The sequence below is a fragment of the Trematomus bernacchii genome, unplaced genomic scaffold (genome assembly GCF_902827165.1).
Source record: "Trematomus bernacchii unplaced genomic scaffold, fTreBer1.1, whole genome shotgun sequence".
NCBI classification, from domain to species: domain Eukaryota; kingdom Metazoa; phylum Chordata; class Actinopteri; order Perciformes; family Nototheniidae; genus Trematomus; species Trematomus bernacchii.
The window spans coordinates 18247262-18260229 of NW_022987973.1; positions in this window are offsets into that span (position 1 = coordinate 18247262).

The window sequence follows — 12968 nt, forward strand, 5'->3', positions numbered from 1 at the left end:
GGATAGGGTTAGAGTCAGGTTTAGGGGTAGGCATGTAATAAGGGATCATGTTTTATTGTCTGGTATAAGATTATTATCTCATAAGTAGGGCTGTCAACTTAACGCGTTAATGTTAACGCCACTAATTATTTTAACGTGCGATTAACGCATGTGTATTTGTCCTCGGCCCGCCCCGTAGTTTCAGAGCCCAAAGGCTTGACGTTGTTGTTGTTGTTGTTGTTAGTTGGATGGTGGGAGATTCTAGCGAGAGATATGGATACAAAAAAAGGTGTTTTAAACAGCAAGCCAAGCACACAGCTGATGCTGACAGCCCCGCTCCTGCCGCTCGCTTGCGGCAGACCACACTTGAAAGTTTGCCGGGGAGACGCCTGGACAACAACAGCGATAGCTAAATGGGTGGCTACAGCTTAACATTGTGGAGGACGAGGGGCTGCGTTAGATAATTCGGATTGCATCCAACGTGTCGACTGCACATCACAGCGCATTATTTTGACCCCTGTGGGAACTTCAGTTTCATGCTTTGACTGAAGATGAAGACAGAGGAGCGGCATTTCACCGACAACTGTAAACAGGCTTGTCTGTTTGAGCAACTGGCTCAGTGCAAAGAAGTAGACAGGGCTGGGAGAGAGTGTAAGAGAGAGAGAGAGGTTCCAGGTTGTTGTATTGAAAATATTCAGGAGAATATTTGTCATTGTTCCAATGATCATAAACAAACATTTGCATAAAGCATATTTGTCCGCTCTTATGTTGATAAGAGTATTAAAAACTTGAAAAATATTCCTCTAAGGTACATTTAGAACAGATAAAAAATGTCCGATTAATCGCGATTAACTATGGACATCATGAGATTAATCGCGATTAAATATTTTGAATCGACTGACAGCCCTACTCATAAGATTATTGTCCAATTTCTAAAATACCTTGAACAGCAAAATGTGCTATTTCCTAACACTAGTATGTACGTTTGGTGGTAAGTGCTATAGAATGAATCTTGTCAGTAAGAGCTTTCACAAGAATAGGACTGTAAATGTGTGTTTGTAGCTTTATGAGAATTTTTTTTAAATAAGGAAAAGGCAAAGATATCATAGAAGCTGTCAAAAAATATAGTAGGCACGGCATATGGTGCTTTTAAGCCATACAGTCTATTCTTTAGACTGAATCCAGTATGAAAGGACTATGTCTAGATCTTTTTTGTTTCCTTTAAAACCCTATATCTTTCCATGAAAGGCTTTTGCAACGTGCAGAAGATACTTCATCATCCTGCTTCCCATTTCAATATAAAGCACATCCACCAATGGAACTGACAAAGGAAGTCAATACCATTTTTAACTAAGTAGCTGCACTTGGCAAACTGGGTTAAGTGCCTTGCTAAAGAGCACTTATATTGGCTCTTGAGGGATTGCACAACTCAATCGCTGTGTCCATCCACATTTCTCTTTACCAGAAACTTATTATTCTAGCTTCTGGTCAAAAGCCCTTCTTTTTACCTTCAGGCTGAAACAGTCCGAGCAGGCAACTTTTCCACTCCTCTGCAATAACATAGTCAAGGACAGTGATATTGACTGGCAGTTGCCTGAGTAAATCAAGATATCCTGGTTCAGAGCGAGCTAAAATAATGGCCTGTCAGCAACAGTGCTGCTTTGACGATTGTTTGTTTTCTGCAAAGATGCCTCCCGTTCCTCACCTGCTTGTCCTCTGCATGCATATTAAGCTCAAAAAGATAAGTTAGCAAGCACTGAAATCTCCATAGTCTGTTATGTATGTTTACTGAGGGTTTTCACAAAGACAGAAAAAGTCCAACATTCCCTTGAATACATTTCCTTTCTCACAATCTATAATGCTGTACAACATTTTGTGCCGAAAAGGAAAGACAAAACCAGGAAAGAGAAAGGTCTGGCAGCTAAAGTAAAGCTTAAGGCTCTTCCTTTTCAGCTGGTCCATTCTCTCAGAGCAGGAGCATAATGTGCTTTCACAGAACTGGTGCTGAAATGAACTCTGAACATCGTGTCTGGAACGTTTTGTTTGTCAACATCTGTTCAGAACAAATGAAAAGAGATACTGGAAAAAACAACCCTAATGCCGGCAAGCACAAATATTACAGCTGTTGTTGGTCAGCAGGAGCTAGGATTTGTAGAGGTGTAAATAAAGCATTCATGAGAGACATCTGTTCAGATGTAACACATCCACAAAAATGCAATTATTTCAACCAGCCTTTTTTTAAGCAAGTGATTCATGTCAATGTGCAATAGAAAAATAAATGTGAGTAAAATGAATATCAAAAGGAGGTAAATCAGCTAAAAGAAAGCAATGGACACAAAGTGAGCAACAAATCATGTATTCACAAAAAAAAAAAATCAAATATGTCAGGCTGAATTTAAGGGGTGAATGTGTCAAATGCTGTGCAAGTATTTATCATTTAAAAAAGTCAAGACAATGTAAAAGACCAGCCATTATCAGAATTATTTATATGGCTTGAGTGTTGGAATAACACATTAATCATAGTCTTGTTTAACAACAAGTTCTTAAGAGAACTTATTACTGCCAAAAGGAGAAAATAAGTATAGTGTAGGGTGCAGGAGGTTGAACTATTTCATCATTCGAAGTTATACTCACAATACAAATGATGTTAGTATCCCATTGAACCTTGAAATGAAAACAGTTTGTTAACGAGTAATCTGCCGTTTTTCTTTTTTAATACTAATCAGCCTATACAATTTTAGAAAAAGTGAAAAAAAATGTCAATCCCAGTTTCTGAAAGACCAAGGTTGTGTCTTTAAATGTATTTTTCAGCCCGAACCAAATTATTTTCAGATTGATATGAAATAAAACATGAGCATGAAGGCTTCATATTGGAAAAGCCGGAACACCTTATTGTCTGCCACTTTTAATGAAGATGGTGATACATTTTCTGTCTATTGGACAAATCTGTTGACTTTGCAGCTATGTTTTTGATTGGGTCTGTTGGGTCCAAATGCTGTGTAACATTATGTGTAAAACTGATTTTAGAAAAACTTGCCAGCTTTATACGGCGCTGATCATGATTGAAGCGATATGTGTGTGCTTGTAACAAATGACCTGCAGGGCCCCCAATGCTCAGGAGGTGAAGGGTCAGAGCAGAGGTCAGATCCGGAGAGCAGAGATGATAGCATATTAGCAATGCTAAGGAAAACGAGCAATCGTTATTGTAATTCAAAAGGTCTTACATTCAAAGTTATCTTTAAAATGCTAGATACAACAAGTATGCAAAGCCGATTCAAAAAGATTTTAATCCATCAACTTGACAGCAACTGGACTTTTAAGATTAAATAATAAGGGGGCTTGCCAAGCTCTTTTTAATCAGCAAGAGAAAGAATAACAGAACTACTTAACTTGTTTCAACAAGTTTCTTGTCACGGCAGATGGATTATACGCTTGGTAGTCCCAAGGGAGAAGGCTAATGTTACATTAGGGAAGACACAAAGTTTTGTTTTCTCAAAATTAATGTTGGGTGAATTCCTAAATAGTCACTCCGAGCGACGGAGGGCATATGGCACAATTTGGACTGTTCGTAAATTCAGGGCGCCTATTGTACCCTTTTGGTAATTCATTGCAGCTCATTCTTGGAACAGCAGTGCACTCTGGGTACCAGAGCACCAAGCACTGTGATTTTTTTAAAGTTATTTTATGCCATTCTATATAATAAAACATTAGAACACCTATTTGTTTTCATAGGCATATTGCTGCAGTCTATACGCTGTCATGTTTCATCATGATCATCTTTTTCATTGTCATTCTAACTGACAAGTAAAAGGCTCTACATTACATTATACATATCGATAGGAACGTTTTTCCTTAATGCATTTAATCCTACCAGTCCATGAATGCATATAGAAATAAAACGATCTGTCCAAACAATAACTCTCTTATTTTAGTGTCAAGTGTCAGATTGGATAACCTTTCACATCCATTTACTTGTTAATTGCAATCAACAGTGAAATAGGAGATTGTGGCTGAGTGGATTAGTGCGCTCATTCAGCTCAGGGGAGCACCGGTTCAATCCCACTTTGATACCCACTGTAGTCAGCATGTCACTGTGTCCTTGGGCAAGACACCTCAACCCCAATAGCTCCTTAGGGGATTGCCCAAAGTAATGAGTGTATGTAAGTCGCTTTGGGTAAAAGCGTCTAACTAGTGATATATAATGTAAAAATAGGTTGGATCAGAATGCGTCTCCAAGCAGGGTGGGGGTCCGTCATATGTTTTGTGCGGTTACGGGTACAAAGCCTCTAAATTATAGAGGGGTCGGTTTGTTTGGGGTTGTACATTTCCAGATCTTTTCGGGTTGGGTCACACATTTTTGGACGCAAGAAGACCTCTTCTGTGAGGCACCAGTCCCATCAGATCAGTGCTAATAACTGCAGCTAAATATGGCAATCTTACCTCGCAAGCAACAGCAGTAGAACCACTATAGTCAGAGGCGGGACACCCACAATCTGAGGCAGGATGCCAGGACACCCACATTTAACAGGCAGGAAACTGGCAGGACACCCACATGGAGCTGTAGAAAAGATCCCAGGACAAAGTATTTTAGCAATAAGACATCGGCAGAACATTGATGTTGATGTTTAATGGCAGAGCAGCTATGGATTTGTATGACTTTAACGACACAGCACAGGCCTTTTCAAAGCCAACACAATCCAAACCAGCAAGGACAACCGCAGTCATTGTACTGGAGCTATGTTCACCCCAATGCATTGTAATGTTCCAGCAAGAGCCTTGGCCTTAAACCATGGTGATGTTGCCACTGGAGACGAGCATTTGTGTGGGATTGTGCCTCAGTTTATTGTGATTCTGTGGGCTTGTGAGCCATTGAGCTACTTTCCTCCGAGTGAAGGCAAAAACAGCTTAACAGCTCACTAATTATTCACCCATGTGATTGTTCTAAGAAGACTATTATTAATTAAGTTAATTATGTATAATTAAGTGCTGATTATACTTTACATTTTAGAGCTTTAGTTGATAATCTAAAGAGCAACTCACAGCAGAATAAGTTCAAAGTCTTACTTCAGCAATATTACATGCATCTCATTTTTAGGAAGTGGAAGTGGTGCTGCCAAAATGGAATGATAACATGTGTATGAAATATTTGGACAAATGATCTTGATTGGGGAATGGCTGTATAATGACACAGAAGACTGACAGTCTTGTATATGTGTTTTCTCAAGCGTAGGAGGGATATATGGGAGAAATGCATGAATAATATAGATTATATTTTAACAAGTTTCCATTCAAGGCCAGCGTACAGTTATTGACCCTTGTAAAAGTTTAGATGTATTTTTTGTGAGGCAAGTTCATCACTGATTTGCATTTAACCGTCATAGGTCAGCATCATACAGCGTAGATGTACTTCAACAATGTCAAGATCACCAAAAGGGTAAACCAGTAAATGTTTAACAGCATGTGTTGCATTGTTCCACTAAGGTATAAAAACTGGCAGTTTTCCAATAAACATTTATTTCCTCTCTTCTGGCCTTGAAAATAATACAGAGATGGCCCTTTGCTACGAGTAGCTTGATTGTTGCTGTGCTAATGTGCCATAGCTCCAGGCACAGAATCTATTTATTCGCAGATCTATAAACATAGATTTCTAGTTTCTGTAAGATCAGCATCTTTGCCATGTGGAAACTCCCAAGATATATATTGGATTATTTGTGTGTTCCATGTATCAATTGGTTTTGTATCATTAAATGGCCATTTCTAGAAAGGATTTTCGCCCTTTAGCACGCTTTTGCTCACACTGGAGTCGGTCTGGTCTAGGATGACCCCACAGGACACATTTAAGGCAATATAGGTGAGTTAGTGTTTATGAAGACCATTGCTCTGAAATGTTTGCTAGTTTGACCATAAGAGCCTATAAAGTAGGTAGGTGGCACATGGTTTAAAAATCTTAATTGCATCATGCATTCTTGGAAAGATTTTACCATTAAAACTCAATTAAATATGCATTGCATCGTTGAACAAAATGAAACCGATTATTGTTCAATCCCTGTATTTCCTGTGCTGCCATGGTTTCAATTTGTGTGTTGGAACATTAACATGTAGTTTCAATCCATAATGTAAAAGCAGAAAGACGGAAAGATGCCTCTCCGTCACGCTATGGACAAATCAATGAAATTGACCAAAGCCAAACAATTGTGAGGGATTCGCATTTGGGACTGTATATTATATTGCTTTGACCACATGCTTTTCACTGAAATTAGGGGTCCCTCTCTGTAGAACTGTTGTTTGAGCCAAAGGGAGAAAATGTAATGGAGTTCACATTCCTGTGCCATCCTATGGGTGGGTGTCCTTAATCCACCACTCCAGAGGAAACAGTGAAGTACTACAAGAATACAAACTGAATTGTCTGCGGTGAAAGGATTAACTATTTAAACTCACTGGTGGATTTGTACTTCCATCTTCAGGTTGCTTAGTAAATTGCAGGCAATGTGTTGACTGACCACAGCAGCACTATTTCCCTGTTGTAGGATAGAACTACAAGAGACAGTAAAGCTACAACCAAAAATATATTCCTCTTCAAACTAAATATGTCCCGAAATGCATCGGGGTGTGCATTATATTGATACTGGATGTTGCTTGTTTGTTTTTATTCACAAAAAGGCTAACCCATTTCCAGTAGGCAGTGAGGCATCTTTAGGACCTTGCATGGTTTTTTCTTCACAGCTGCTGCCTGACCTGGATAAACAAAATGCTGCAGTGACAGCAGAATTATCAGCATACTGCTGATGTTATGTATAAAACACAAGCAGAGACACATGCTCTCTATAGTATAAAGCTACATTTAAAAGTGAATAGTTACATGTTGAGAAAGATTGAACTTTTCTCTGGGCCTCAACATGTATTAATCAATGATTATACTACATGTTTTTAACAAAAATCTATTGTGAAATGTAATTAATAAATAGATCAGGTCACTAACCATCTTCACCATCCGTTAAAACATTATATAAGTAAACATTTGTATGTCTCACTTAATCCAGGCAGAGCGCCGGAACAAGTATTTATTGACAGAATATAAATGTGAGCTAAGTGGTATATGGGGTCTGGCAGCTGTACCTTTAGTTTATAAAACCCTTTCTAGCTGTCTCAGGATAACACTCAAGTTGAAAAGCTGGAGAACAATGGCGAAAGACCAAGAGGGGTCAACAGCTTAAACTGATCTGCAGTCTGGACTACAGAGGAACAGCAAGACACAATTACAAAAGGATTCACATGAGTAACTGCAGGTGGAGCGCGGACTTCCAGACAGCCAGCCGCAGCACTAGCCAGGAGGACGTAAACATGAAGGTTTATCCGAGCATCTTTGAGCCAGCCGCACCGCCTGACAAAATGATAAAGACTGACAGAGTGCAGCTGCGCAGCTCGCAGGGAAGATAAAGACCGAGCCTATGGGAGCCAGCAGTTATATCCGTCAGAACAGAGTTAATATGGTGCAGAGACTTTAACTCGTAGTTGTTTTTGTCAGATTGTGTTGCCGATTGCAGCACAAAGGGAACATTGAGTGTCTCTACTGGTAGCTTTCTTTAAAGAACACAGGTTCATGTTTGATTAAGCGTTTCAACAACCAATGTTTCTGGGGTTATGAGTGCTAACATTCATATATCATTCAAAGAAAAGCATTGCTTTTTTGAAGAGCTGTTACTGTATTGAAAGTATGCAATATGGTCTTTTTATATTTGGCCAAAGGTGAATGCTGCCAAGTTCTGTACTTAAGTACAACTTTCATCAATACCAATATGTTTAATGCAACATGTGTCTTTTTCAAGTCCACGTATTATCTATTTCCGATTATGTAGGCACTAGTTACTTTGCAGATTAAGATGTTGCATTTAGAAATATATGAAAAGCTTGTAAAATATGATGAGCGTGTAAATTAGGTAGTTAGACTCAGTGCCACCTGGACCGGTGACAGCACTGAAATGCTGCCTGCAGGTTTAAACAGCAATAACACTGTGAAAGAGACCATTTAAATTAATGAAAAGTTTTACTTTTGATGCATAAAGCCAATTTCGCTATTACCAACACATTTCATCAGTTAAAATTGGGAATAGAGGGAATGCATTACTTAAATTGCCTGTGGGTGTAATGGCGCATTTCCACTACACGGTCTCGCTCGGTATGGCTAGGCCTCGTTAGGCCTTGTTAGGACTGGCTCACTTTATGGCGCATTTCCATTACAGTTTAGGAACTGGGGTAGTATCTATAGTAACGCAGTGTAGGCGGAGCCGTGACGTCATCTTCAATGAGAACCCCAGAAAAACAACATCAGCCGTTAGTTGTTAGCACTCAAGCTCACAGCTCCTCATATCTGTTCAGAAACTAGACAAAAGTTAAACAAGTACAAACCACAGACTGTCTGTGTCATGGCGAGTACAGTCGCTGGTTTATTTATGTCTGTATAGGCCGTTGTTGTGAGTGTGGACGGTCGGAGCATATACAACGTTAGCTTAGCCGATCTCCATTTAGACAACACGCATTTTAAAAGGTTTTTCGCCTGCTGTCTGTCTGCAGACTTGTCAAAGCATTAATTCATGTTTTTTACTAACTGGTATCAGTATGTTGTTACTTCGGCATCATTTTGAAACGTGTATTACAATTAAATCACGGTCAAATATGTTCATCTTGTTGTAGTTGTAGCCCCAGTAGTTGCCAGCGATTCTCTCTCTAGTTTAGCATACTCAGCCCGACTCAGCCTGGTTGTTGGCCCGGAAAGAACCTCGATTTTATGGGGCCAGAAAAACTGTGAAATAGTACCCGCTAGCCGGTACTACGCTAAGTGGAAACGCAACCAAAAACGGGCCCCGCACGGCTCGGCACGCTTAAAGCGAGCTCCGCGCTGTAGTGGAAATGCGCCATAAATGTTGTTGCTGGTCGTTATGTCTGTATTCAATTATTCTCTGTGTTTCTTTCAGTCTGAATGGATTTAATTGTAATGTTGTTTTAATCCTATTTGTCTCTTGTTAAGCCTTTTTGACTGATTTGGATTTTTACTAATGCCTTTTCGAGGTATTCAGAAATTTAAAATCTATGTATCTGTAAAAAATCTCATTATAATATGGTATAAAAATGAAAAGTATGAAACTGATTAACCTCTTAAGCCCTGAGCCTGTTTTTCAGGTCTCAGGCTCGAAAATGACATTCCCAGAACAAATGACCATATCTTCCCTTCGAAAAGGGTTAAATTAATAATCTTTATTCTCAAAGTAATGATAAACCTGTGAGTTGGATGTAGAAAAGTCAGAATCAATATAGATGTTTTTTATTTTAAAGAAAATTCAGATTTTACATAGTAAAAAACTGTAAATTATAGTGTCTGTCCAAAAGTTTTTTTTACTTATAGTGAAAACTACCCTTGGATGATGGGTTAGTAGACTAAAAGCTTTAGGAATCCAAAGTACAACATATAAGTACCCTGTATCAAGATTGATGCAAAACAAGTGAAATTTGATCTTTTTAGAGAGATTCAGCCAAAAAACCCCACTTCTGGGGTCATTTGGGTGGATTTGACCTATCTCTGGCCCCCCTTGGTCGATTTTAATGAATGAAATCTCTTTATAACCGCTTGAGCCAATGGAATCGAGGGAAAGTTATATACACACCAAAACGTTAACAAATAGAGTGGCGAAGTCCCTCCCCTTCCGGTGGACCTCCATGGGAAATATTTCGGAAAAATTATGTATTGAAGTCAATGGAGAGAGAAAGATTATCTTTCGATCCCGTTTGAATTGTGCCACAAATCACACGTATGATGTTTGTCAATTTAAAAGATAATTTTGCAAGTCAAAAAAAATAAAATGTGTCGTAAAACTGTGAAGTAACACATTTGTTTGTGTGAAACGCTCAATGAACTACATCTCTGGTCAACAACACACGTCACCAAGATGGCCGTCACTACTGTCTTGTCAACAAAACGATTGACTACCCTCATTATCACCACAATGAAACACGTCCTGAAGAATGTCATGCAAAGCTGCCTGCCTTCCTTCCTCTGAACTGCCTGGTCTTTTTAATTTCAACCATTTGTGCAGATAGCATGAAGTAGAAAAGATCGCCGATCGCCGATGCTAGCGTTAGCATTTTTCCCCCGGGCTTAAATTGTGTATTATAGAATGATCACACCGGTGACAGTACTCTTCAAAGGGTTCACGAAATATGACTACTACTCTTACTGTTTAACATTTTGGGTTACTTAATGTTACTTCATGTTAAGGCTAATAAAAATGACAAGGCTGTAATGCTAACTAACGTGCTAGCTACTACCTAGGTAGCTAACTTGATCAAGCCACTCCTGGTCCTTTCATCAGACGGGAAGCAAAAGAACGAGCAAGACCCATTGCTGGTATGATAACAACCTGGTACTAAGCACACAGGCATCTTGTTAAAGTTATCTTATCTTAGCCAGCGCCATATAGATAGATTATATCTATATGGCGCTGATCTTAGCTATCTCTTAGTGGAGGAAAACAATTGTGACATCACTTACGCGACTCTGGGATTTGTAGTCTTTCTAGTTGCGTATTTTTCATAGTCTTATATTTCAACAGTTTTACGACAAACTGTGACTTTTTTTTACATGGAAATAATTGTTTAAGATTGACAAACATCATATGTGTAATTCAAGGCACAATTCAAACGGGATCGAAAGATAAGTTTTCTCTCTCCATTGACTTCAATACATTATTTTTCCGAAATAAGGGCCCATGGACCGGAAGTAGATGGGCGTGACTTCGCCACTCTATAAGGAGTGAGAGTGACGCGTTACCAAAACCGGAAGCTGCATACACTCTGGTGGCTACCATTAGCAGCTAACTTTTCCGCTCCGATTTTTACATAAAAAATGAAATTATGGATTATAAATATTTTTTTCAAAGTCACAGGTACATTATCAACCTATGGATCAACAGTTGTAGCATTTTTTTTTTTCGTTTTAATGCCATTGAACACGTCTTTTGACCTAATTGACAGCTACGGTGAGACAATCTGCCGTAAATGCTCCGTAAAGGTACGTGTTGTGATGTCTGTGTTTGCTTCCCCTGTCGCAAGTTCGGATCGCTCAGTGATGATACCATACCTAAATAATCTGTGGAGTCTCAGCTTTTATCGGCTATATTGTATGTGCAGCTACGATAAGTAATAAGGGTATCTTTATCTTGAATTGTGTGCCGCAGTGCGTTAGAATATTTTCGCTCAGGGGTCATTTAGACGCTTCTTATGAGACTTGTGTTTTGTTTTGGTAAAAATGGTTCATATCTTCAGTTAGCTGAGATTCTTCCCGTTAATCTGGTGCTACACATTAATAGTTTCATAAATGTTAAGAAGCCCCGAGACATTATCTCGAAAAAAAAACGGTGGGAGGGGTCCAATGGGGGGACCGCCGTGCTTAAGAGGTTAAGCCAGTCTTCAGCAGGCCATTTCAACTTGACCCAAAGATAACGAAGATTATGAAATAACTGACATAAAGAGAGAGACTTTGAGTCTAGTTAAGAACATACTGGATGAAATGAGAGTGGTCATGTGTTTTTAGGATCCTCTCTACACCATTGTGCACGATACACAACACACAATGCATGTTGAGCTGAATGAACAAGATGAAAAATTCAAATACCTGTACAATATGTAACAGCATCACCATTCATTTTATGTGAATTTAATTTATACAATGTCTGTATGTGCTGATTTGTTTGCCATTGAGTAGCTTTCTCATCTGTTCTAAATGGAAAAATTATCCTGAACAAGAAGCATGTGACACATTAACAAAGACACAACAATCAACATCCATTGTTGAAAACATCTATGGATGAACATTCTGAATATAATTAATAAAAAAGACATTAACAAGAGCATGTTCAGTCGTTGAAAGCTATTTTTTCAGATGGTTTTACTAGGTGTAGTGCCAGAGAGAAAAACATGAATTCCCTAATAAAGAGATGTGGACACTCCAGCAGAGCTCTGGCTGCATGACAACCCACGACTGTGTGGCTGTGACAGGTCCAAGGAAATTTGGGCTCGGTCCTCCAGGATCCCACATAACTGAACTGTTCTGAAGGAGGGCCGGTCCCTGCCATGCAGACGGCATTTGCTGATGCTGGGAGAGGAATACTCAAAGTGTGTAGCCTGAGGAAGCAGCTGTCATGTAACTCAGCTGGGGTCAGATACTGATGCTGGGGTGAGCTTTACTTCAGCCATGCTCTTTAAGAGTAATGAGACATTCCATTGAAACAAAGAAGAAACTGAGAAGTCAGCAGTACTGCAAGCTTCATCAAAACATGCAACTAAGGTAAATCTCTGTTCAGCTCATGGATCACAAGCCAGTACTTTGACAAGTGTGTGACGTGCATTTTCCTAAAACTACACAATTCAGTCAATGGTCTTTGTAGAAGGAGGGGTCAATCATGACACATATACAATTTTCAAAATATTGCCTTATTAAACTCACAATAATAAATTGTGATGCATCAAGTGTGGACCACACTATGTCATTTTTATTTAAAGAGGACCTATCATGCAAAATGCACTTTTCTATGCCTTTTATACATAAATATGTGTCCCCTGTGTGTCAGGGAACTCAAAAAGTGTCAGAAAACAAAACCCTCTCTCTTTCCCTCCGTACCCAAATCTCTAAAACCTGTTGGTATTTTGAGCAAAACACATCATAGACATGTTTTTTATATATTTTTTTTAATATATCTGAGACCCATAATATGCCTAAAAATAGCATAATAGGAGACCTTTAAATTGGATATTAATTGTCACATGATGTTGAATTATTGTTGCCAGTAGGTGACGCTATGACGATGACTCAATGTTGAACTGTAAAAATTACTAGAAAATGCATTTCCTGCTGAAAATGCGTGCGAATGCTGTAAACTGTGTACATTTGTTGCTGAATTTAGCACTCTAGCTGTGACATCACGCACTCTAAGCCTTAA